The sequence below is a fragment of the Microtus pennsylvanicus genome, chromosome 21 (genome assembly GCF_037038515.1).
Source record: "Microtus pennsylvanicus isolate mMicPen1 chromosome 21, mMicPen1.hap1, whole genome shotgun sequence".
NCBI lineage: Eukaryota > Metazoa > Chordata > Mammalia > Rodentia > Cricetidae > Microtus > Microtus pennsylvanicus.
The window spans coordinates 34914393-34942233 of NC_134599.1; the positions used below are offsets into that span (position 1 = coordinate 34914393).

At 41.5% G+C, this 27841-nt stretch overlaps 1 protein-coding gene across 1 annotated transcript in view; it reads left to right on the forward strand.

The window, feature by feature from the left end:
* Positions 1-260: 260 nt before the first annotated feature.
* The window catches only part of Socs5 (suppressor of cytokine signaling 5), a 39416-nt gene continuing 11835 nt past the window's right edge, over positions 261-27841 (forward strand). Inside the window, exon 1 of the mRNA XM_075954959.1 lies at positions 261-446. The gene's annotated coding sequence lies outside the window, so the exon portion shown is untranslated. The remainder of the gene's footprint in view (positions 447-27841) is intronic.

A 27841-nucleotide genomic window follows, 5' to 3' on the forward strand; every position in this document is an offset into this window, starting at 1 on the left:
GGAGGCGGCCGGGAAGGGGTGGGGGCTGGCGGGGGCATCCGGCCGAGCTGGGGTCCCCGGGCTCCGTCCGGAGGAAGCGAGACTGCGCTGGCCGGCCGGGCAGGAGCGGAGGACGGGACTCGGCGAGCGCTCGGACTCGCCCTGTCGCTGACTGCGCTGCCCCGGCTCGTCCTGCCTGGCCGCAGGTGCCCTGGATGAGGCCGCCCCGCGTGCCCCGGCCGCCGAGTGTCCCCCGCGGTCGCCCAGCGCCCGCAAGCGGCAGCCTCTCCTTGCCCGGGTCCCCGCGCCCGGCGCAGTCCTCCTCGGGCGGGCGCCTCCGCACCTCGGCGAGGCGGCACGGCCCTTGGGCCGGGATGGAGCGACCGGGAAGAGGAAGACAAGCCGGGGCTTTGAGCCCCTGCGCACGGGACCGCGCGTAGTGGGAGCTTGCGCGCAGTAGGCTGTCGGTACGTTTCGGAGGAATTGCTTTTCGTTTGGAGTCAGGGCACCTAAGGGGAAGAAGGGGTCATCTGGGGCTGGTTGGAGGGCATTCGTTATCGGGGTCTCGGGGACTGGGTGGGGGAGGTCGTCGGGTACCCAATGCAAGGGAAGAGGGAACCAGCTAGTTCACCTGGAGCTCCAGAGCTCCGACCTGAGGGTCCTCAAGGTCGACGGTAAAAGGTCTACCGGGAGATGAAAGAAGGAGCCGGGGAGCGTGGATGCGGGAAAAGACTGGAGCATCTCCTGGGGGTTAACCTGGGGTGGTTAGTACAGGATGCGGAGGTGGTCGCAAGGAAGACCCCTCTTCAAGTCCTTGGACTCTTAATAAATGATTCTTTGGTGCTGGGTTTGAGCATCCGAGTAGCTGAAGCGGACTGACTTTGTGGAGAGGGAGTTGCATTGACTGAAGGATGCTAAGAAACAGCGTAAGTACCCCTTGGTTTGGTTCTCAATTTTGAAGGCTTGGGGAAATCAGTCACGAGGTTTTGACATTTTGACGTTCCAAGCAAAAGGTGGCTTGCTGTTGGACTTTGTCGGTGATCCTGGATTTTCAATTGTTTGTATGTACTTGATGGGTTTGGGGACTTAGCAGTTTTCCTGGACATTCTTAAAACTACACATTTAAATGTAGCAGCTTCTCCATCCACACTGGAGGCTTGCTTCTTTCAAAGTTAACATTAGGCTGGACTGTACTATTGTGATTTTTCTGACGTTTATCCTAGAAGACGAATAAGTCATGCTTGCTTTTCCCTGCTTCTTTACAAGGCCGTGTAAAATTGAGCTACATGTTCTATAGAAGTTTTAAGATGGTTTTTCTTTCAGTATTGAAATAGGAAAGATGCTGGTATTAGAAAGAGTGCTCTAACAGCTGGGAATCTCGGTCGGATGCGTACTTTAATCTTAATATATTGTTTCGTATTCATGGTCCGATTTTGAGACTGCCTTAGAAACGGAAGCGAGACACAAACATGAGGCAATGGCTGATGTCCAGAGTTCACCTTTGGAGCTGTCCTGCAGGCATATTACCATTTTCATTTCCATTGAAAGGAGTAAGCATGATTAGCCTTTAGCCTTTTTTACGTCACATCTATATATTACTTATTTCATACATTTGTTTAATTGTCTGTGGTTTACAATATGAAAACTCATTTGATTAGAGAGTACTTAAGATTTAGGGAAAAAAATTCCGGAGCAGATCTTGCCAGCTAATTCAAACATTTCTGCAAAAAGGTACTAGTGTTTTTAATTGACCTTCTAAGTACTTGAATAAGTAATGAATAATTATATATTTTTCTCCTATTGTCCTTGAATTTTACTATTTGTCCTTAGGGAGAATGTACTGGCATACAAAACAGCAGCTTAAAATATTGAAACCTAACACCTTTTGACATTATAATGGCTTCTACATCATTCACCTCGCGAACCATCTGTGGCAAACCCTTAGTGGGGAAGGGAGGCTTTCTTTCCCTTTTCACCTTGTTTGGAGTGGGCCGTTTCCTAGGAGTGTGGACCTCAAGCAAGTTTACTGGCTGTGAAGTAATGGTAATAACTTACACAAAATGAGAACGAGAGGCTTGGGGAAGAGATGCCGGTGAGTCATTTCTTTCAGAGCTGGAAGAGGAGAAGGTGGAGATGGTTATTTTGTAGATTAGGAAACCAAGGCCCAGAGCATTTGAAGGGACTAAATTGCCAGTTGCTATCGGAGCCAGGATTGGTGGGCCTGACTCTGGAGTGTTCAGTTATTTTCCTACTTTATCACATCTGTATTGTTTATTTCTAAAGCCTTCTAGTGCCAACTATAAATAATTTTTGGCTTATTTGTGATATTGTTCCTTTGTAACGATAGAGAACTTTGAAGGCTTTATACGTGATGCAAAACTGCACAAGCTTTTATTAAAAGTTAAAGTGTTGTGCTGCATTACCAATGAAGATGCTAATTGTTTCCTTTCGAGACAAAACTCATCTAGACTAAAATATTAAATGAGCATCTTAGATTAAACTAATGTTCTATTTTTGTGCTAAAATTAGTTGAGACTTTTAGAATTCAAAAGGGTTTTTGTATTTTTAAGTGAATTGTGTGAAAATTATTTTCTAAGTGTGGTGTTTTTCTTATGTTAAAGTGGATTTTAGTTTCTTTAAAAGGAAGTAGGATTACATAATTGTGAAAACATAATTTATGCTATAGTTGTAACAGAGACAGGAGTTGTATTTCAGCCACTTAAGTGAAGCTGCCCTGATTGGGTGTGGTACACTAGTAATCAATAATCATAGCATTTGGGAGGTAGGGGCAGGGAGCAGGGTAAGTGCTGGTTAAGGGCCAGCCAGGGCTGCATGGTAAAATCCCATTTCAAAGAAAAGAAAAAGGAAGTACCTATCTTAGAGCATATTGGTGAGGATTCTATGTGCATAAGGGCACAATAAATATTAGGCATTATTTTCTGTGTTTTGTTAGGTTTAATTAGGATGTGTGCTCTTTCTTTTTCCCTTGCTATTATTACATTCTTCCAGACTTTTTTTTTTTTAAATCCTAGATAAATATACAAACAGTTATTTGCCTTAATGGGCATTTGGAGGAAATGGCATGCTTATGTTTTTTGTTCTGTCTCGGCTTATCATGGACATTAACTGGATCTACATATCAAGTTAGAGTTGATGTGTACATTTCTCTGAATGGTGGGGGGACATTTAAATAGTGCTCCCCCAAAGTGTGCTCTTTTGGCATGTTTCCAGGTGGTTCTTCTGAGTGGCCGTTCATGCAAAGAGTAGCTCTGAAAAGCTGTCCTAGTGTGGGGGAGAAATTTATCTATCTGGAAAGAAAATCTTTTAGGGAAATAAACAGTTATTCAGCCTCCTGAAGGCTCTTTTATCTGCCCTAGCTGGATTTAGGAGAGAATGGGTGATCCATCCACCTTCTCCCATATTACCACAGTGTCATATACTCTGAGGATGCCACATGTCTTTTGAGGCTCTTATTGAGATACTTTTGTCTGTATGAGACAGTCTCTCTTCTGAAATGCATCTCCTCTATTCACCTTCCCATAACCTATTACCCTCACCCCTAGTTTCTCAAGCCCCTGTTTCTTTCTGTCATTCAAAATTGTAAGCCTGCCCCACCTCCAATCCCCAGTGCTGACTGAGAATCCATCCTGAGCCTCAAGCACACCAGGTCAGCACTCCACCAGTTACTTACTTGGTTCTGGCCTTTTTTTTTTTTTTGACTTCATCTTTTGTGTGGCACCCATGCATGCAAATTATAAATTTGTGTGCCATTCCTCTTTCTCTTGCTCATCTGTTTATTGCTTTTTTTTTTTTAATAGACCCTAGTACCAAACATTGGGTCTAGGAAGAAAATTCTCTTTCTCCGAGAAACCCTCATTCCAGTTTCATTATTCTAGAATGGAAAGGTATTTTGCTGCTTTGCAGGTATTCTGAAGAAATTCTGAGTTCTAGAGCTTTCTAAGTGAGTTTAGATAAGGACATCAAGTTTATAAGGTCCATTGTTGATTGCAACTACTTTGTGCTAATGGAATCATGATAAAAATCATCGAATTCTATTTTCTATAAGTTAATTTCTCATCAACATATTACTTATTTACTGCACTGTGTGTATGAGCAAGTGCATGCCTGGGCTGACGCGTGCTTAGAGGACAGCTCGCAGGAGTCATTCTACTGTGTAAGTCCTGGGAGTGGAGCTCAAGCCGGCAGTCGGCAGTCATTCTTGAGCCACCTCACTGGCCTTATCCATTGAATTGGTTTTGTAGCTTTGCTCATTAAACTGCTAGGTTTTAGTGATAAATTTGTGTAATTCCAACTTCAAGATGTAGAGTTCTTTTAATTTGCTGTATCTCAGGCCCAGCTAGTATTATGACCTTGTGGTTTAACTTGTTCTGTTCAGATGGTGACAATTATTATCTATTGTTAGCAGGCTCAGAATCACTAAAGTTACCCGAGAGTCACCTGGAACCATCAAAAATTGTTAGGGTTATAGTTGTCTTCCACTTTTATAGAATTTTAATGTTTGAAAATTGACCAGCTCCCAGTCTTTTGATTATTATAAACAAAATGATGTTATCATGGTTTATGGAACACTTGTTGGATTCATGACATATTTTTGGAATCTGTAGAAGCAAAACAGGTTTTCTTTGGGTTTGTTATATCTTCACATATTCTAATTATGTGAATACATTATTTAGTTAAATATAATTTTAGAAGTCATCAAAAATACTATCATTAAGGTATAATAGACATTAGATCAGTTTTTTTTTATTTTGGATTGAAGAGAGTATGTGTGCTAGTAAATATCAACAATGGTCTGTCGTTAGAGTCCGTGGGCTGAGTGGAACAGAATGCTGTCTTATCCGCGGTACGGATGTTTGAGAATACGAAGGACAGTATAAAGCATAATAAACTCTTCATCTGCATTGGCCAGCTGGCTTAGTTTTCAGGAGGAAAGGGGCCTTTGAATTTGGATAGAGCAGAGGTGATCTCGGAAGGGTAATGAGTCTAGATTGTTTGCACATGGTAATACTGGGTAAATTTTACTTGAGTAGTTTAAGTGAAGATTAGTTGCCTGCCTTGATCTGTAGGCGAACAATTCAGATAAATGATTTCAGAGACCATAACCACACTATTCCATTTCCACACGTTCATATATGCGTTTTAACACTGTGGAGAACCAAAATATGCCACCCTAAAATACACTTCTTTGGCATATTTAGAAAAACTGTCGACACTGGGATAGTTTTAAAGAGCTGTCTTTTTGTAGAAGAAATTTCATCTATAAAAGAAATCTACACTAGTAAACAGTGATGCAAAGGAGTCTTCTATGAGCCTCTCTTATCTCCTTAAATTAAGGGAGGATCTAGGAAAGATCCTATCAATGGAAGAGAGATTAGAGGACTACACCTCTCTCAGATAGCTTGCCACAGGCTGTCACCCATTCAGCACCTTCCTTGGAGTCTTTTCTGCCTTGCAACACAACCTGTTATTAACTGCATTGCTCTGCTGCAGCCTCCCTGGACTTGTTGCCACCACCTCCCCAAGCCTCTTTGTTACTGTACTTTAGGGTACTATGTAAACATCAGTCACTTGGCCCTTCTCTGCTGTATTGTCTTGTAAGTGTAGTTTGCCCTTCTAAGTCCCAGGTTCTTCATCTTCCTTAGATTCAACCTGCACTGAAAATATTATGAGAGAAAGCATATTTGTAATGAATATGTATGGACTCTTTTCCTGTCATTTCCTCCAACAATACAGTATAACAGCGATTCACATTGCTTTTACTTTTATTAGTATTATAGAGCAGCCGAGCCTGCAGCCAGTTTGTAGAGTGCTTGCTAAACCTGGCCGAAGAAAGAAGATAACAAGTTCAAGGTCATCCTCAGTTATGTGAAAGTCAAAGCCAGCCTAAGCTATGTGAAACCCTACCTTTAAAAAAGAAAAAAAAAAGGAAATGGAAAGATGTATATAGATTATATGCAAATATTGCACCATTTTGAATAAGTGTACTTGAGCATCTGTGCATTCTGTATGGGGGGATCCTGGGAGCTGATCCCCTAGGAAACTGATCTAAAGGATATCTAAACATTAACTAGAGCATCTCATGTTTGCACACGGCTATAGTCTGACTCTTGTGCTTCACTTTGATCAGCACAAGGACGTTTCATTTTACGTGTTTAAGTGATTGAAAAGACTGTAGTGAAAGTTGCCAGATGTGTAGCTGGTGCCAGGTAGTTAGGCCAAGCCAGCAAGGAGGAGTTTGAGGAGCATCCCGTGGTGAGTTTTCATGAAGCACAGAGATAATACATACAGAGGAAGATACTCCAGATTCTATTTATAGGACCTGACTTGTGACCCAGGAAGGGGATCCAAAAGTTATATAGATGGCTTCCTTGAAGGCGTTTATCATGGTTGCTGTTGGACCAGGAAGTCCGATATATTGAGAGTTGTTGGGCATGGTTCTGAAAACAAAAACAGTATTGTACATAATAGTAATTATCAAAGGTCACCATTTTTTAGCTGTTATTTTACAGCTGTTCTTTCACTTCAGTTGCTAACAATTCTGAAAGGTAAGTGGCATTATCCAATTTATACAGATGAATTAACTCAAGGACATTTAGTGACTTTCCCAAGACAGCTATTATGTGGTGGATTTGGGACCAGGGCTCTAGTCTTTTGATCATTAATCCTGCATATATCTCAGGATATTAAAAACATCTCTTAATAGTTTAATTTAGGGCTTAAGAAGTACTTTTAACTCCTTGCATAAGGAGTATATGTAAGTACCTTGAGAGAATTTGTAAGTCGTATTTAAATTATATATATTCTCTCTCTCCCTCTCTCTCTCTCTCTCTCTCTCTCTCTCTCTCTCTCTCTCTCTCTCTCGTCTGTGTGTGTGTGTGTGTAACTCTAGCTTCAAGCTGTCCCTGAATCTCTGTAGCCTAGTGTGACCTTGAATTCAAGATCTTCCTGCCTCAGACCCCTGACTTTTGGGCCTTTAGGAGCATGGAAAGACAGGCCTATAATCCTAATATTCAGAGGCTGAGGCAAGAGCACAGGTTTGACTCCAGCCTAAGAGCGACATAGCCATAACAAAATTTTGAACAGACAGAAAAGTGGGCTGGAGAGATGGCCTGGTGGTTAGGCTTAGTGGCTGCTCTTCCAGAGGACCCAGGATCGATTTCTAGTAGAGGTCATAAACCATTTATAACCCCAATCCTAGGGAATCTGATGCTCTCTTCTGGCATTCTTCAGTACCATGGACATATATAGCACACAAACAGACAAACATGCAAATAAACATATATACAAACACAAATAAACATACACATAAAATAAGAAAATTAAATTTAAAAAATGTCTTTAAAAAAGGAAAAATGATTTTCAAGAAAAACTAGGGATGTTTTGCTATGAAGGTTTGCCCTTTAAAATTGGAAGGTTGGTTTTGGTCACCCCTAAAATATTAGTTTGCTTGACTTTAATTTTGAAATGTTGTTTAGTAGGAAATGCACTGGGGTCGCATTGGGGCAGGCCGAAGTTATCCTAGACTAAAGAAGACTTGGGCAGGGCAGGTGGTGATGGATGCAAGGGGATTACAGCATTGTTAGATGAATCACCAAGCTCAGAATGGTCTCAGAGCTAAGATAAAACACAAGAAAGTACCAAGACAGCTGTCACTATACATGGTTTTTAATATAATTTGTTCATTTTAATTTTATGTGCATTGGTGTTTTGCCTGCATGTATGTCTGTGTGAGGGTGTCAGATCTTTAAGTTATAGACAGTTATCACCTGCCATATGGTTGCTGTGAATTGAGCCTGAATCCTTCAGAAGAGCAGTCAGTCCTTTTAACCTAACCTGAGCCATCTCTCCAGTCCTCTACATGGTTATTTATATATACACATCTATACTGTTACATGTCGAAGTGATTTTATAGTAACCAAGTTAGTGTATATGAAAATATTTTGTAAATTTTAAGTGTTGTGCACATAAGAATGTTGCATAAAGAAGCAGTGATGCTCTTGTGAAGGGAAGACAGGCAGGAGAAACAAGTAGAAAACACACTAGGGAAGGGGAGCAAAAGTTCAGGCGGTGGTGGCACACACCTTTAATTCCAGGACTTGGGAGGCAGAGGCAGGTGGATCTCTGAGTTTAAGGCCAGCCTGGTCTACAGAGCAAGTTCTAGGATAATCAGGGCTACATAGAGAAACCCTGTCTTGAAAAACAAAGCAAAACAAAAAAGCCAGGGCTGGAGAGATGACTGAATGGTTAAGAGCAGTGACTGCTCTTCCAGAGGTCCTGAGTTCAATTCCCAGCAACCGCATGGTGGCTCACAGCCATCTGTAATGAGATCTGGTGCCCTCTTGTGGCCTGCAGGCATACATGTGGACAGAACACTGTAAACAAAATAAGTAAATAAGTCTTTTAAAACATTATAAAAAAAGCCCCCCAGTCCAGGAGACAAATATGAACAAGTTTGAATTAAGTGTGCATTGAAAGTCATAAATCTGTAAGTTAACAATGAAACAGAGTTTGTCATTACTGTAAGAAAGAAAGCATATAGTTGAAGCATATCGTTTCCACTTTTCTTTTTAGTTTATGCAGATGTTAATATGGCTGTGAAAATAGCTAATTGAAAGTTAGCTGTATTGTCTGATTGTTTCTTCACTCATTTCTGCACAGGGTTAGCTAGTGGCTTTAAATACTATAAGGGAGCTCATAAGAATAAAATAAGCTGGGCTGGGTTACTGTTTACTCTGTATTATTAAAAATGAAAGGGCATAGTATGCTTAAAGGAGGGTAAAGTTTGAGTTTTCTGAATGAGTATAAAAAAATGAAGAAGTTAGAGTAGATCCAAGGTAGAGTCTTCTGTGTCGTACTAGAGTGACTTGAATTTTTATTTGGCTGTATACATAGAGAAGTAGGACTGTCCAACATTTTAGAAAAGTGGTCATAGAGATAATAAAAAGAATAGTTTGGAGGGAAGAAGATTGGAGACCTTACTCAGTACTTATTTTCTATGGCAAGACGAGTGAGTAAATGAGACATGCCTGTCTGGCTCCTCACCGGGAGATCGTGATCACGGATGCCATTTAAATAAGGAGTCTATACGAAGGAGTCTGAATCAAGGAGTTTGTGGTAGAATGGAAATGCAAGAAATTGAGTCCCTGGGCTTGGGCTGGTTCTGAAGGTGGTAGAAGTTGAGGATAGGCTAGTTCAGAGTAGAGTTCCATGCATACACTCGAGAGAGGGCAATGCTGAGCTTGAGTATACACAGTTAAGTAAGGACACAGTCAAGATGTCATTGACATCAGGTCTAGATCGAAGCCTGATCATGGTATATATACAATTGGGAGGCATTAGTTTATTGTTGAAAATCATGAACTATGACAAATAACCATAGTTTCTAAATGATAATGCATTCAGAATAAAAAGTCATGGAAACAAAAATATAAACATTTAAAAATATTTACCTGTTACCGTCACTCAAAAGTCTTATCTATAGTCCTGGCTGTCCTGGAACTCATTATTCAAACCAGCCTGACCTCAAAATCACAGAGATCCTCCCGCTTCTGCTTCCCAAGTGCTGGGAATTAAAATGCCACTGGCCATAAATCTGCTCTTTTTCAGGGTCTTTGTTGCCTTGGGCTGTTGGTCCTCCCAGCAGACTTGGAGGAAGCATGAAGGCTTTTTCAACTCTAGAATTGAGCCATTGCATTTTCCTCTTCCTCTGGAGCTCACCCTGCAGCCCGTTAATGCTTGAGGCCCTGAGAGGAGGACCTTGGAGAGTGCTGGGAGTTTGCAGCTTCTCCCCCCCCAGTGGAGGGTTCTCCAGGGTACGGAGTTGATGAGTCAGGAAGATGGAGATGCTGGGCTTCAGCGAAATGAGTACCTCTGTCAGAAGCAAGGGCTTCAGGCGCTGAGAGGAAGTGCTCAGTCTGGTGGTGATTGAGTTGAATGGAGAAGAGGAACTTAGGTTCGCCTTAAAGGAAGTAGACAGGACCGTGCAGTGAAAGGAATGACATTGGTGAGGGGGGACACAGTGCCAAGAGAAAGTCAGGAATTAGAGGAGACTGACGGTGAAGGCCGGCTTTCTGTCATTGTAACACAGGACCTAAATTATTTTGTTATAAAGAGAAAGGTTTCTAGTCTGTGATTGATGACCCCATTGTGTCGAGCTTGTAGAGATATCACACATCTTGTGGAAGTAAGTGGCAGAGTAAAACTGCCCATCTTTTGACCAGAAAGCAAAAGAGATCAGATCTCACAATTCCCCTTGAGGGCAAGCCCTTGGTGACCTCTAAGGACCTTCCCCAGACCTGCCTCTGAAGCTTTTGCTACCTGGAGGTTAGGTCCTTAACACCTAGGCCTTTAGGGAACTTTTTTTTTTTTTACACCTGACCACAGCCTTCCACTCCCTGCCCCCTTCCTTCATCCCCTCCCTCCAATCCACTCTTCCTTCATAATCGCCCAGAAGTTCCCAGAAAGGAGCAAGCCTCCCGTGGGCTTCAGCAAAACATGGCATATCAAGCTTCCGTAAAGCCAAACGCACCCCTCTCCCCCGCCGCTAATATTCAGATTGGACAAGACAATCCAGCATGAGGATTAGGTTCCCAAGAGCCCGTCAAAGCACCGGGGATAGACAGCCTCTGCTCCTGTTATCAGGAGGACTCTCAAGTTCCATGAGCAAGGCTAGTAGTTTCTGCGGGTTTTTCTGCCATGTTCCTGATTGGGGAACATTCTTTTTGGTTTTTCAAGACAGCATTTCTCTGTGTAACAGCTCTAGCTGTCCTGGAACTAGCTCTGTACACCAGGCTAGTCTCAAACTCACCTGCCTCTGCCTCAGCCTCTGCGGGGATAAAACCACCTGGCCCTGGGGGGCATTCTTAATCCAAACTAAAGCAGTTTGAATTGGGGTTAGTGAGAAATTAGAATAGGTCAATGACTGAAAACTAAATTTTGGAGTTGGGGCTCCCAGGAGCAATTTAGTAGAAAACTGAACGTGAACAGAGAAGATAATGTAGCAAAAAGCAGTTTAGCACTAAAATAGCGGTTAGATTTATTCTGTTTGTGATGCCTGTCTGTAGTCTAGACAGCACCGATTGTCTGTGTACAATCTAAATCCCATGTGTTCTCTTCATCCTGTTATTATGCATCCCTGTAACATTGGTTCTTAAAAGCTCCTGCACTTGAGAGTATTATGGGTTTTGAAATTCTGGTTTGGTAAGTTAGAGGAGGGCCAGTGATCTTGATACACACGATCTTCAGTCCAGAGATTGCAAAGAACCGTTCTAAAGGGTAGGCAGGCACGAAGAAGACAGAATCACAGATTTTGGTCATTGTTTTCCTGTTAAAAAATAAAAAGCGTGAGAAGAACCAGAAGAACAATATACATGCAGTAAAATACAAACATGCCTGGTATGCTTTTTTGTTTTTTAACCTGTCTCATATATCAGGTGGTCTTTGATCCCTTATCTCTACCTTCCACCCTGGCATTACAGGCCTGAGCCACCATAGTCCACCTTCAGCTCTGTACTTTTGACTATTTATAGATCATGTAATTCACAGTTCTCATCAGTCCAAAGGATCCCTGTGCTCCTTCAGATTTTTTCTCTTTTTTCCCTCCCTTCAGTCAATGTTTTAATCTCCCCCCCCACACACACACACAATATAAAATGATTCTGAAGGCTGTGTAGAGTAGCTCGGCATAATCTTGCTAAACAATGATGAGGACCTGAATTTGGATCGCTAACCTCTGTGTAAAAGCCAAGTGTGACTATACGTGACTGTAACCCCACAGGTGGGTCCCAGGTGCTTGATGACCAGCCAGTCGTGATAAAAGAGCAAGCTTCAGGTCTGGAAAGCAATAGAGGATGGTACCTGATCAGTATCTGCCTTTACACGTGCACAGGTGCTCACACCAAGTATACACAGAAAAAAGATTAAGTTTGTCTGCTGTAGAATTTGTGTTAAAGAAGTATAGTAGAGTGCACTCTTGGGTGATTTTGAGGTTCTCCTGTGTTACACGTGATGATAGAGTGCACTCGTGTGATTTTTTTTTTGAGGTTCTATGTTACATGTGATGATAGCTTGCACTCTTGTGTGATGTTTTGAGGTTCTCCTGTGTTACTCGTGATGGTAGCGTGCACTTTTGGGTGATGTTTTGAGGTTCTCCTGTGTTACACATGATGGTAGTTCTTTGTTTTTCTTCCAGCTGCAAGCTAGAATGATACTGTGTGATTTGTTGTGGAAGGGCTGTTCCCAGCTGTTGACGGTGGTGAATAACAATCTGCAGTGAGCATTGTAGGCTGTATCTTCTTACAGGCAGAGTTCCTGTTTCTCCTCAGGGAATGCTAGAAGTGGATCTGCTGAGATAGACAGCTTCTGAGGTGGCTTCACCATTTTACAGTCTGTGGTGGTTAACCTATCAGCCTGATTGGATCAAGAAAGCCCCCAGAGATGAGGAGGTTCATCTACCAGGAGAACTGTTTACGGTTGATCACCCTGAATGTGGGCATCACTATCCTCTAGCTTCTGGATGTTAAAAGAGGAGAATGGGGGTCTCTGTCAGGTGCCTTCTGAAGACATTAACTGTATATACTGCTTTGCCATGTCCTCCTGGCCATGGTGGGATGAAACCATAATCTAAAATAATTGTATGTTATGGAATATTATTTTAAGATGTGTTGCATTTGTTTATGCTATGGAACACTTGTTTAATAATGCGAAGATGTGTTGCATTCTTTTATGTTGTATTTGGTTTACTCTGTGACACTATGTTACTTTGTCTGTATAAAACACCTGATTGTTTCAATAAAGAACTGACTGGCCAAAAGCAAGACAGGAGACAGGATCAAGGAGAGAGAAGAGAATAAATAGGAGAAATCTGGGGAGGGAGGGAGGGACGGAGGGACGGAGGGAAAGAGAGAGATTGAGTCGAAGGAGCAGCTAGAAGGGTCCATTCAGCAATGGAGTACGAGTGAGAGTAAGATACAGAAGTAAGAAAAGGAAAAAGCCCCAGAGGCAAAGGATAATTTAAGTAAAGCTGACTAGAAAGAAGCCAAGCTAAGGCTGGGCATTCATAAGAAAGAGTAAGACACCATGTATGATTTATTTGGGAGCTGTGTGGCACCCCCCCCCAAAAGCCAAAAGAATAAAACAACCAACAACAAATGGATCTCCCTAAGGCAGTGGTTCTCATCCTTCATAATACTTCGAACCTTTAATACAGTTCCTCGTGTTGTAGTGACCCCCAACCCTAAAATTATTTTTTGCTACTTCATAACTAATTTTTTTCACCATTATGAATCATAATGTAAATATCTGTGTTTTCAGATAGTCTTATGAGGTGATGATCCACAGGTTAAGAACTACTGCCTTAAGGTGTTTTCCCTGGGTTAGTTGTTACAGGGACGCAAAACTGACTGACATACCCTCTCATTAGCAGGCAGTCTGAGAACTGTTTACCTCGTCCGTCCCCACTGTGGTCTAGTGGGGGTAGCTCTTGTGGTTTGAACTTTACCTTTGTGGCAATTATTGATAATTGAGTACTCTGTCATGCACGTATTTTCCTTTGTTCAAAACAGCTGGTTGTCTGTTTACTAAATTTTAGCTTTTTCTGTGGCTCAGTCTGTGGCTTGCCTGTTCATGATGGTGTCTTTCATTTTATTAGTATTTTCTTTTATGTTAGAGTTCTGGGTCCTCTGTAGCAACGGTATATATATACATACATACATATATACACATATATATGTATATATCACACATAATATATATTATATATGTTTATTTAATTCTTCTGTATATTTTCTGTGGAAGTATTTTTAAGAAATCTGTAATATTTTTACTTTCTAATCCCTGTTTCTGCAGTCTTTTCTCCTCTTATGATCTGCCCTGCATGCTTTCTCCCGGGTACCACAAACCTCTGCTTGAGCTTTGGCATCTCACTCAGGTCAGGCACCCTGGCCTTCTGGTTCCCTCTTGTATTGAGATTCCAGGCAATCAGCTGCTGCAGTCCTAGGCCCACAGGCCATAAGCTGTGGCTGCTTAGCCCCACCTGAGTCCTTGTCCTCCTTTCAGGGATTGTGTTTCGCGTCATCTGTTTTTTAGCCTCCAAAGTGTCCTTTTGTTCCATCACCACCGGGAAGACTCTTCCAGAACTCATTATTCCAGATCTCTTGCCTTCACTTTTGACATGGGAAGAATGTCCCTCAGTGTTGCTAACCCAAGAAAAGACCAAACTTGCAAGTATAGATTCTGCTGAATGGGAGACTTTTTTTTTTTTTTGACATTGTAAAGTCAGAAAAGCCTAAATTGCACCATCATAATTCGGGGCCCTATATAGGGCCTAAACTTACATTTGTCATGAAGGAGGTCTGGCCAGTCCCTGGGAATGGAAGTGTAGCTCTCTAATTTTTTTCTTTTGTTAATTAGCAAAGCCCAGGCTGACCTTGGGCTTGCATTCACCTGCTCTGAGACTCCCTCATTTTCCTTTCGGTTTCTCTGTTTTGTTTTCTGGTGCTGGAGATTCTGCCTAGGGCCCTGCACTCTGGCATGCCCTTCTTTCTCACTGAGCTACAGTTCACCTTCATCCTCTAAGTAGAGGACCCCAAGTCTGTCTCCAGCGCCTCAGGCACATAGCCTGGAGATGCTTCAGAAAGTTATTTATATATATCTGCCATGCATAGACCATCTTAGAATGTTTAATATCGAGAGATGATAGAATGTAGTTGATGAGAAGCCGGCTGCACATCTTTAATCCCAGCACTCGGGAGGCAGAGGCTGGCAGATCTACAAGAGCTAGTTCCAGGACAGGCTCCAAAGCTACGGAGAAACCCTGTCTCAAAAAACCAAAACCAGACACAGATCAAACAAATGAATGTAGCTGATGACGTAGACTCTGGGGTGGCACCTTCATCCACTGGACCAGAAATGACTTCAGTGTGAGTGCTCTAGAATGGATTGTTTTAGCACCTGCAGATCCAGAAGCTCATTGTGTATGGGGAGGAGATTTTGGTTTTTTGGGTTTATTATTATTATTATTATTAATTAATTTATTTATTTATTAAAGATTTCTGTCTCTTCCCCGCCACTGCCTCCCATATCCTCTCCTCCCCCAATTGCAGACCGGGTTCCCTGCCCTATGGGGAGTCCAAGGACCTTGGGGAGGAGGTTTTGGCTTAAGCAAATTTAGAGAAGACTAATATAGGAGACAGCTTATTTCTCAATTTTTTTTATTAAGATTGCACAGTGTCGAAGCACAGTGGCCTAGTAGCTGCACCTTTCTTATCAGCTTTGTCTGCCAGCTCTCACGACTTGTTCTTGTTGTCTTCAAGGTTGGAGACAGTGGTTCAGTTTCCTTTATTTATCGGTAGACTTTGTGAAGAGCTATGCAGTTGTAGGCAAGTTGTTTAGTATCTTGCCCCTCAATTTTCTCATCAGAAGCAGCTGCTGTGTAGATTTTTATTTGGTTTTATGGTTCTGGGATTGAGTTTGTCTCCTTAGCGCCAAGGTGTAAAATACCGTATCCCCAGCTCTTCCCAGCCCTTGTTTTACTTACTTTGAGATAGGCTCTCACTTAAACTGCTTAGGCTGTTCTTGAACTCATTTTGTTGTCCAGGCAGGCCTGGAACTTGTGACCGTTTTACCTCAGCTTCCCTAGTTGCTTGGACTACCAGCCCGTGTCATTAGCCCCCTGTCTCGGAAGATAGTCGTGAGAACTAAATCGGGTAGTGCTTTGCATTTAGCTGCTGTTTAGTAATCGTTAAGATTATTTGTTTGCTGAAGATGTGTCAGGTGTCCAGGGGACGTAGGAGGCAGGGAGTTGGAATGTGGATATGATCAAGACATTGTTTACATACATGAAATTGTGCGTTTTTGAAAGAAGATTGTTTTCTTCTACTTAGAAGGTTCAGCCTGAAACTTAAATCTGTTCTAGCTTTGTCTTTTATTACAGATATTGCTGACAAACTGTTACCGAATGCTAATACTGCTTGATTTTTGTGACTATTCTCTAGTGGTGCTGCTTTGCACAGATTGTTTTACTCTCAGAAAAGCTCTGTTAGTATTTGTCAAGAATGTTTGTTTTAAAGAATTGGTGATGTTTGTTACCTCCAAACGTAAGCCTTCTCCTTAGGATACCTTTTCAAAAGAAAATATTTAAAGTACAATGAAGCTAAGGACCATGGAGCTAAAACCATCGTGTACATTAAGAACTTCTTTGCTGGACGTTTTTACTGGGTCTTCCAGTTACACTTTCTGAAGTATAAAGGACGATAACATTGAAATTGTGATGATAGTTACCATCCGAAAGGTGAATACAGGGTGAAATGGGGAACCCAGCAGGACATTTCACAAGACAGGTTCTAAGAGCTTGGTGGATTATGTCATGAAGATACAGGATGCAGTCCATACTTCCCTGGTCATTGGGAATTGTGTTTACCAGGAGTAGACACTGAGAAGGAGAAGGCAGCCACAGCTTAATGGTTTTGTCTTATGGAAATTTCTCTGGCGTTAAAGAGAATAATTTTTTCCAGCAGGTAAGAAAATGAAATTAACTTTATTCCTTGGCTTTCAGGTAGAAGATTACTGACAGTAATTATTGAAAATTGGATCATCAGTGGTTTGCCTCATGCCCAGAAGATTCTGTTTCAGGACCTCTTTCTAGTAGGCACAGTGCAGAGAGCAGCGGGTTTCTCTTGCTAACGAGTCTGTCCAGATCAGGTGCAGACAGAGGAGTCCTCTGAGGCTGTAGCAGCCCATAGCTGTAATCGGGAGCCTGAGCTAAGACCAGAGCCCAAGTGCTTGCCTCTGATGCCCTTTGCTTGCTGTAAAGTCCAATGCCTCACCAGGTGTTTTAAGTTATGACTGTCCTTCCACTTTGGATTTTTTTTCCTGTGGAGAAGAATTTGGTATCTCTGAAATGCTCTGAAAAAACAGTAATGAATTGTAATAGTGTAAATTCTTTTTGAAAAATCAACAGAGACACCAGAATAAGAAGTTAGGTTTCCTGTGAATGAGCATCGTGGGTGGCGGTAGGGACTCTTGGGCTCCAGGTGCTTCGTCTGTTGAGTGTTCTTAGATGGTAGAGAAGTCTAGGGAAGTAGACCTCTAAAGATTCCACAAGCTAACCTGGCAGTGCTGGTGCACATTTTTAATCCCTGCCCTCAGTGCTCTTAGGAGGCAGAGGCAGGCGGATCTCTGTGAGTCTGAGGCCAGCCTGGTTTACAGAGCTAGTTCCAGGACAGGCTCCAAAGCTACACAAAGAAACCCTGTCTCAATAAAAACGAGAGAGAGAGAGAGAGAGAGAGAGAGAGAGAGAGAGAGAGAGAGGGGAAAAAGTAAAGATTCCATAAGGTTACTGGCTGTGAAAACGGGGAGAGAAAGGTCGGTTTGAGAGACAGACATTGGAGGAAAGGGCTGTTGAATAAGGCCATATAGATGGTATTGAGTGGAGGAAAAGGACGTTTTTACAAACTGTGGGATTGTTAGTTTAGACACTGAACTTGATGTACAATGAGGAACACCATATTGGGACAGACTTGACGTTACTGGTGGACTGAAGAGTGACTGTGAGTGTGACCTAGAGGTGCCTTTCCCAAGCACACCTAGCTTACTCAAGGAGGCAAGACTTCGCCTTCAAACACTCACACTGTAAATACCCGAGCAGATGGTTTGGGGGGGGCAGGGAGACATTGGTAAAACTCTTAAATTTTTAATTTGGGAGTCTGGGTAGATTGCTCACTCAGGTAAATTGAGCAAGTCATTTGTGTATGGGTGTGGAGACTTGAGTCTGAATCCCTAGCATCATATTAAGGAAAAGGAAAACCAGGGTGTAGGAATTTGTACCTGTGACCCAGGTACCAGGGAGGCAGAGACAGGATTTGCAAGGCTTGCTGGCAGCCATTCTAAGTCATTGAGCTCCAGGTTCAGTGTGAGATCTTTAAAAAGGTAAGGCAGAGAGAGAGTAACTGAGGAAGACCAGTGTCTGGTCTCCATGTGCACACACGTACACAAATGGGGGTGTCCCTTGTTAATTTAAGGAACTAGGTGAATTTTATTAAATAAAGTTCATCATTCCCAGAAAACTGAAGTTTTCTTTCCTACATCTAAATAAAGGAGTGGAATTCTGATTTCTTCACATAACTAGTGATGTGTAGAATGGGGACAAAATTTGTGTTGTTCAGAACAGAATAGCATCTTAGAGTATACAAGATGTAGATAAAATGTCCAGGAGAATGAGAGCCTTCTGCCTGTTTTATTTGGGGCAGGGTCTTGGACTTGTCATTTAGCCCCTGGGCTGTCCTTGCTGTCCATATTCTGCGGCATCTCATCTGTATACAAGGGAATACAATTCAGAGCTGGCCTCTTTAGAAGCATGTATCCTATTTGCCAATTCACTGTAACTCAACACTAAACCCTGGGGCTATTTGAGACTTAAGCTACCATCGCAGGGACTGGAATCTTCATTACTTTTTCCATTAATTGTCCTTAACTCTCACCCCTTGTTAATCTCTTTAATTTCTCTGTTCCCACCTTTTCTTTCAAAAGTTTTTATAATTTTATTTATTCTGTATTTTACATATAATTGTGGATTTATAAGGTTGATATTTCCCAAGATCTACTTGTTTTAAATAGTACTTTTTCAACTTAAAAATTAATAAACATTGAATCAAATGTTTAGATATTTTTGAAAGAAAAAATGAAATTATAGTAATCAGTAACTGTGCAGAGATCTTCACAGTGGTGTTCCTTGTCTATAAGTTTAAAGATATTTTAAATTTATTTTTATTTCATGTACATAACTGTTTTGCCTACATGTTTGTATGTATAGCACATGTATTCCTGGTGCCTGGAGGTCAGAAGGCATCGGATCCCCTAGAACTAGGGTTACAAATACTTGTGAGTTGCCAAATGGGTGCTGGGAAATGAATCTGGGTCCTGCACAAACAGCAAGAGCTCTTAACTGATGAGCCATCCCTTCAGCTCTATCAGTAAGTTTTGTTAAATAGATTTATGGGCCAGGGAGGTAGTTCGTGCAGTACAAGTGCTGTTGCCCAAGCCTCGGGACTAGGTTGATTCATCAGTCCGTGTTCTGGAGGAAAAAGAGCCAACTACCAAGGTTGTCCTACGACCACCACATACGTGTCCTTGGCCTGCGCATAGACATCATACTTGTGCTCACATGCACAATAAGGACTTTAAATGTTTGTGTATAGGTGCTTTTGGTACTAAAACTAGCTTAGATGCACAGTTCTTGATTTTCTTTTAATATCATGAACATTTCCAGGATAATTGATGATCCTGAAGCAGGCATTCCAGTCCAAGAAAGCACCTCACAACAGAACCTATTACACACCACTGGAGCACTCGGCTGCTACGCTGTGGCGAATGGCTTTTGTGTATAAATCTTAAATCCTTATCTGACTAGTTTCTTAGATAAATGTATGTTTGTGAATCAGCAAGTAAAAAAGTTCTGCATAGTTTTGAAGTTCTAATATATGATACAAAATGTTACGTGGATTTAAATTCTCATTATTATAACTTAATAGTTCTATTTAATTGCCATCTTTAATAAATTCATATCTAATGACCTTATTTCATATTTATCAAGTATACATCTGATTTGTGATTTTTTTTTTCTACACACATTCTTCTGGGGTTTTCCCCTTAATGAGTTAAGTATTTTAACTCTTTGTCGTATGTTGAAATGTTTGTACTACTTTACTACCTTCTAGTTCTGCTCAGGGCATGTGTGGTTGTGCAGAAGTCTTAAATCTACATCAGTGGTTTGTGTGAGATGTCCCCAGTGTCACCTGGCCCCTGGTGGACAGCACTGCTTGGGAGGTGAAGAAGAAGGGGTCTTGCTGGAGGGAACGAGTCACTCGAGGCGGGCTTCCAGGATTACCTGCCACGGTGGGCTGTTTCCCCTCAGTGTCAGCCCAAACTGACTTAACTCTGCTAAGAGTGACCTTGGTCGTGCTGTTTATCGAGGCAGCAGGATAAAATTGGTCCTCAACCTCTGGAGTGCTGGAATTACAGGCGTCAGACAACAGTCCCAGCTTTGCTAGGTTTTCTGGTCCTCATTTTCTTTTGATTTCTTTCTAATGCATTTTGGCTCAGTAGGTTTCCCCATCACTTTGAGATGCCTTCCATCTCTAATGTTTACAAGTATAAGTTTAACATTTTTAATTTTTTTAAAGCAAGATCTTGCCTTGTAGCAGTTGATGTGATTGATGCCTTGGCCTCTTGAGTGCTGGAAGTGCAGGGGTGTACCGCCACGCTCAGCTTGTTACCACTTTTTTTAAGTGGCAGATTTACCTGTTATTCTAATCCTTTTAGTTCTCACCATTCCTAACAACAGTTCCTGCTTGGGTTTTGAGAAAACTTGTCCCTTTCTACTTCAGGAAGGATGGTGAGTGGTTGACAAACCAGAATTTGGATATTTACTGTAATTGGTCAAAAGTTCTAAATATTTTAGAAGTTTCAGGTGATAGGAGAAAGGAAGAGAAATTTAGACTGAGGACTTCCATTTAGGCTTCTGCTGGTAGTAGAAAACTTTGAAAAGGAGGAGCTTGGTAAGTTCTGATCTTCATAGTAACTGTCTGCCTGCGTGTGTATGCTTACTACAAGCCTCCCTCGTTCTAGTTTCTTCTTCCATTCTGCCCTCTCATAAAAATATCTCACATTTGATTAGCTAGTCTTTTAACTAACTCTGTCAAGGTCATAGGAATTTTAAAAACTGATGAATGTCTTTGTGGTTGCTAACATATGGTTGGGGAATAACACTTAGGGACAAATGTTTGGGGTAAAGCAGATAGAAGCAGATAGAAGCAGCTACTGTGTTTGGGTTATCTGGTAAATCCATAATACAGGGCATTTCTCCATTTTTGTTAAATAACATCACACACTCTAGTAAACAACAAGGTCAACTTTCCAAGTGTGTAACAGCTTTACCCCAAACATTTGTTTTGTTGGGGTGGAATAATAGGTAATTTTTATTTTCTTCATTATTCCTTTACATATTTTCAAAATACATTAGAATTCTGGCACATGTCACAAAGAATCTTTCTGAACTTAGGTCCAGAAACTACAGCCCAAGGCTAAAGAGGGAAACACTTGGACAAACGACAGAGATTTGTCAGAAATTGTTAGGAACAACTGTAAGCATACACATTTAACCTTAAAGAGCTCAAAGAAATGGCTGGTCTTTAGAAAAACCTTTGTTGTCAAATGTGATTGAAAACTGGCCCAGCACATGGAGGCACAGACTTGTGGGCCTCTGTGATTTGAGGCCAGCCTCATCTACATAGCAAGGTCTAGTCTTGACAAGCAGTGATTTTCGGTCACTTCTCGGCATTGGATGGGTCAAGTTTTATTTTGATTCTGTTAACAGACTAAAGGTTTTAGATTGTCCTGTTTCAGAATAAAATTGTTGTATTAATGGATAAAGTAAAGTAAGATATTTGACTTGGGATTTATATCTGTAATTTTAGCTAGTATATTTCTCTACACGTATTAAGAAAATCATATTAAGGCTTTTAGCCTTTCCAATACCTTTCTCAGTCAGCTCCTTGAAGAACAGACTAAGTTGAAGGTATTTACATTTACTTTTTTCTTATGTGGGAGAGAAGCTAGATCACCTGTAAATTAGTAAGAAAAGAAAAAACCTGAGTGGTTTCTTCCTTTGATTTATTGCAAGCTGTCAAATGACTTGAAACTCATTATTTCTCTTTAGAATTAAATTTGGGCCAGAAGAGTGTTGTCCTTAACTATGTGAATGAGTGGTAAATGTATCCTAAGTAGTTTTATGGGAAAAGGAAAAGGGAATGTGTCCTCAGAAGCTCTTGAGTTTTTAGGTGATTCTCTTGACACTTTGGGTCACTGGCGTTATGAAGGAAGGAAACAGTTGGAGCACACTCATTCCACAGTGTTTCTTTGTGAGTTAGCAGGAAGGGCTCAGTGAGCTCGCTGTGAAACAGTTTCCCAGGTTAGGCACTTTTCTGGGCTTAAGATACTCCCTGAATTCTTCTACGGAAAGTTGCTTGCTTTGTCCATATGCTTTCTTGCTTAGCTGCCCTTTGGTGTGAAATGAGATGTGAGGTGGCCTTGGTGTCTTGTGCCCTGGGGTGAATGACCTTATAGCGGGCAGGACTGATGGTCCTACTAATCACACCTAGATCTAGTGCTCAGTGAAACCGCTTGCTTCCTCCCTGCAGATGGAAACAAAGGCAAGAGTACCTCACTAGTAATCTCCTGGATATGCAGCAGCCTTGCCTTTTGCTTCTATTATTAACACAGCCATCTCCTCTTGCATTGGTTGTGCATCAGACGCTGCCACGTTAGAACCCCAAGCTGCATTTGCCTTATATCATGTTATCCTCATAAGAGAGGTGGTAATTGTTCCTATTTTTAGATGGCAAAGTTGAGACATCTCACACAGCTAATGAATGCTTGACTGTGACACTGGGTCCAGCTAAATCTAAAACACGTGTTACTTGCGTTAGAGCCTAGAATCTGCCAGGGAGACTGGTATGTTTGTTAGTACATCACACAAGAGACCTCTCCATAGAGAATGAAGTTAGGATTTTATGGTTTTCTAAATGTACAGTATCGTAGAATACAGTTTAAACTGTAGCAGCATTTTATAGACTAAAAAGGAATTTTAAAACTCAAAGGAGTAGGGATTGTGCTGCTGGACCGTGTCCAGGACTCTACAGATTAGCCGTCCCTAGTTATGTTGTCGATGAGCTGTAGCTCTGGCTGCTAGGGAACACTGAAGTCTCGGCACCCTTCCCTGGGAAGTGATGTAGGCACTTGAATGATTGATAGAAATCCCAGTCTGGCCGATATTAGACTTAGGAAGATGCTTATGTTTGTGGTGTGACCCAGAAGAAGCAAAGGAAAATTGTTTTTTAAAAAGGAAAAGAAAACCCTGAAGACACAAGGCAGTGTTGTAGCACGGCAGCCTCTGCTGTGTGTGCTCTGGGAGCACAGTCTTTATGTTTGTGGTTCCTAATCTTCACATCAGACCTGATGGAGATGTCAGCCTCTTCACAGCAAAGGCACTTAGACTCCTCCCCAGCCTCTGCTGTGTGTGCTCTGGGAGCACAGTCTTTATGGATGTGGTTCCTAATCTTCACATCAGACCTGATGGAGATGTCAGCCTCTTCACAGCAAAGGCACTTAGACTCCTCCCCAGCCCTCGGTGCTTAACCATTTCTAGCCTGCACCTTTTTTATTCTGTTGCCTGAGTCAAGAGTCAAAGTGCTTGTTTGACCTAAGAATAGGGTTTGAGGTGGGGGGCCTAGAGCTTCCTACCACTTGGACACTGCAAGTTAGAATTAGGAGATAAAATTTAAGAAATGAAAAATGTAAAATTACCTATTTTTTAAATTAGAAAAAAAAAGACCTTAAATTGTCTTCCTGTAGCTGAGGGATATTATTATGTAACACTAGGTCTCTGTCAGTCTCTCTCTCTCTCTCTCTCTCTCTTTCCCTCCCTCCTTCCCTCCCTTGACCTGCATAGAGAAATACAGGAACGTCTTAGCTATCATTTCTTTAAGCTGGGCGTGTGGTAGCAAACACATTTATAGTAGATAGAGAATAGAAACCAGAACGTTCATGGCTGGGAATGATCTCACTGAAGAACATCCTGCCCCAGCATTACCAGAAAAAAAATCAAGACCATCCATAGTAGGGCTCTAAATAACACTGTTTAGTCTGGATTCATTTTGTGAGAAGATCGATTCATAGGACAGGAGTTTGCTTTGACACATTTTAATGGTAGAAGCACAAGCGTGGGCCAGAAGTCCACGTCAGGTGTCTGCTCTTGCTCCCCACAGTTTTCTTTGAGACAGGGTCTCCTGCTGGACCTGGAACTCACCATTTTGCTAGACTAGATGGCTACTGATCCCCTCCCCCAAATCTGCCTGTGTCTGTCTTTCAGCTCTGAGGCTGTAGGCACGCACCATGGCACTAGTGTGTATGTGGGCCCTAGGGAACCTGAACCCAAGTCTTCATGGCACACAGCAAGAACTTTATCCCCCACCTGATTTAGCTGCCTTATTTCAACCCCACATCACTGTGTTTGGAGAAGCTATGTGAGGGATAATTACCAAGTTTAAAAGAGCATTTTGATATCATTTAGTTGGTCATATAGAACAGCGTAACAAAATATCAGTATACTATTTTCCAAATAGTTTGCTTTGAGACAAGGTCTTGCTATTTATCTAGCCCAGGCTGGTCTAGTTCTTAGTTGATATCTGGTTGTGTTATTGTTCTTAAAAAAATATTACCTAAGAATTAGGATTTCAGGCATTATGGTGGCCTGCCATCTGTCAGGATGCACTTAGGAAGTGCCCTGGCCAGCCCAGGGTCGTCCTATGGCTGCTAAGTCACTATGTAGTCCATACACAGGTGCAAAAGGCCCCGCTAAGAGACAAGATAAGCTCTGCCCATTCCCGCTCTCTCTTCCCCTCTGTTATTCTGAAGAGGCAAGCAGGTCTCTGCCTCTCTCTCTCCCCTTCCCTCACTCCCTTTATCTCAATAAAACTCTCCATTTAAGCTCTGTCTGCATGGTGTGTCCTGCTTGGTTTGGACCCACCCGCACCAAGATCCCGCTCATGCATAATCGTTATACTATGTGATTTTTAAATTATTACATAGTATATAAGGAAAATGTATAAATTTGAAGGGCTATCCAAAGAATATAGTTAATAAGAAAGAAACATGAGCCCCTTCCCCTGCCTAAGAAAAGGAAGCTTACCCAGTGCTCTAGAAACCTCCCTGGTGGCTCTCTTAATTCTCAGTATTCTCTCCCAGTAGGCAGCTGTTGTCCTGACTTTGCTAACATACTCTTAATTTTTACTCTTTTGTTACATGTGTGTAGTAAGGAGGAGCAGCGGGCTAGCTTTATACCCGAAATAACAACACACAAATTGTATTCTTTAAACACTGCTTGGCCCATTAGCTCTAGCCTCTTACTGGCTAATTCTCACATCTTGATTAACCCATTTCTAATAATCTATGTAGCACCACGAGGTGGTAGCTTACCAGGAAGGATCTTAACCTGCGTCCATCTTGGAGAAGAGAGGCATGGCGACTGCCTGACCCGGCTTCTTCCTCCCAGCATTCTGTTCTGTCTACTCCGCCTACCTAATTTTCTGTCCTATCAGGGCCAAGGGAGTTTCTTTATTAACCAATGAAAGTAACACCTAGACCCTCCTCCATCACATGTGTATGTTTAAACAATACATTTTAGAGACTATTTGAAAGATAAATTTATTCATAATGTAGGTATTAATCTGTTCTTAATCTATTTTGGAGATTTTTTCATACTGACAGAAATCATCTCCTTCCTATAATATTCTATTATATGAATATATGTTGTATGGACTGATGAGTTCACTTACATGGTTGTCTAATAATCTCATTTACAGCATTTCAAAAGTTGAATTTATTATCTTTCTCCAAGCCCTAACTTGCTGATGCTATTCTGTCTTACTTGTCCTTTCTCTGAAAAAGCATCTTATCGCCCATTTGCGCAAGCTAGAAATCTACCCAAGTTGTTTTGACATCTCCCACTTCATTCTGCATCCTAGGTCCCTGTAGATTTGACTTGTGAACATCTCTCTTTCTTTGTTCTTTTTTTTTTTTTTCGAGACAGGGTTTCTCTGTAGCTTTTTGGTTCCTGTCCTGGAACTAGCTCTTGTAGACCAGGCTGGCCTCAAACTCACAGAGATCCACCTGCCTCTGCCTCCTGAGTGCTAGGATTAAAGGCGTGCGCCACCACCGCCCAGCTTCTTTCTCTGTTCTTAAGTGAGCTTTTTGTTTGTCTAATTTGGGGGTTTTTGTTGTTGTTGTTGTTTGAGAAGAGATTTCTCTGTGTAGTTCTGACTGTCCCAGAACTAGTTCTGTAGACCAGGCTGGTCTTGAACTCATAGAAATCTACCTGCCTCTGCCTCCTAAGTGCTAAGATTAAAGGTGTGTACCACCACCTCTCAGCTCCTGTTTAGACCTCTGTGTTTGTCTCCAGTGTGCTGCCAGCATAGTCTTGTGTTCTTGTAGAGTGGATTACAAAGCCTACTTCTTGGCCTCTTCTCTTAGCACGTTTTTTTGTCTCACCCCCCAAGGCCGTTCTCACTTCAGCAATTGTTCATGTTGAGAACATTTACATATCCTTCTCTCAGCACGTTTTTTGTCTCACCCCCCCCCCCCAAGGCCGGTCTCACTTCAGAACATTTACATATCCTTCTCTCTGTCCTAATTCATTCCTCTTCATCGCTTCTTCAGGACAAAGTTCTGACTATCGCCTCCCCAGCGGTTCCGTTCACTTACTCCAAAGGGCTGTCTTGCTGTGATGGTTAAGACTTTGTACTATTTAATGTTGCCATCACTTAGACCTAATGTTTGCTGAGGAAGTCTCTTATCTGACACAGCCTGGACCAGTTCTTTGTGGATTTTAATAAAATGATTCACACATTAAAATGTAGCTCTTATGTTAGCAAATGTAATTGCATTGCTGTCAGCTTTTGCTTAGGGAGCTGGTCCTATGTTGAGATGAGGATATCTCTTTGCAGGTCTCTACCTGATCTTACAGAACTCTATCTGAACTTAACGTGTAAGAAGCCAGTTTGGGGTTTTAAACTAGACTTTCTTGATACATTCTAAATTTAGAAACTTAATGGGTCTTTGCTATAAGATTTTTCAATTCATTCAACTATAATCATTGAGTATTCCAAAGTCATTCAATATAGATTTCCAGTCTTCCGACATTCCATTATATTAATCACCATTAATTAAGTCCTATAGTTTAATATAAGTGGTTTGGAACCCGTCATAACTTAACAGTATAACTCAGCCAGGGCTCCACAGTGTTTTGAGTGAACATACAGCCCCTTTATTGATACATTGTGTACATTGTAGTAGTATAACTTGGGAGCTTGAATAATATGGTCATTTAAACTCATAAAACAACTTTTATGTAGGTCTGTTGCATGTGTTTCAGCCTGATGTTAGACAGCGGCATCGGTGATAAGTAGCCGTCTAATAAATATACAGACCAAGTCACAATATAGTGTTTAGGTAATTTAAAATAAGGTTTTCTATATAGTTCTCAAGTTCTTCGAAAATGTTTAGAAATATGACAGCCATATATCCCTAGAATTGTGGGTCAGCCCTAATGGTAGTATTAATATATTGTATTATTTCCTAAACACTAAAATGCGTGAAGATTAGCAGAAAACTGACTTGACAGAAATACTTTAATCGGTCACAAGACCCAGTGTCCTTACTGTCATGGGAGTGCTTCATATGTGAGAGGATCTACTGAGCAGAGGCTGGCTGTGCTAAGCGGCAGAGGAGAGATTGGCATTGGGCTGGAGTCTTCCTACCAACTGTAGCATACAATGTCTTAAAACTTACTGAATCTATTTCTCATAAAACCCAGGGTTTATGAAATCTCTTTCTCATAAGTCCCATTGCAATGCACTCCTGCAAACTATTTCAATTAGTCTGTTTTATAGAAAACATATAGTAGGTACTACTTGGTATAAAGAGAGCCTTTGCTGTACTAGTTTTTTATGTCAATTTTTGTAGTAATAGAATTTGACCTGATTTTCCTTAATTCTGATTTATTATTTTATTAAATAGAAGTTTTCAACAAATGCCATTTAACTTACAAAAGCATTATAAAACCAGCTTCAGATTATGATTCCTTGAGGAAAGTAATAACTATCTAGAAAATTGGTTTGGATAGCTTAGCGTGTGTAGAAATGGGAAAGACTGTAACAGACACGCACTTTCATTCTGGTAGATACTTGGCATTTAGTGCTTTTCTTCTGAGCCCGTGCAACTTCATTGAGAA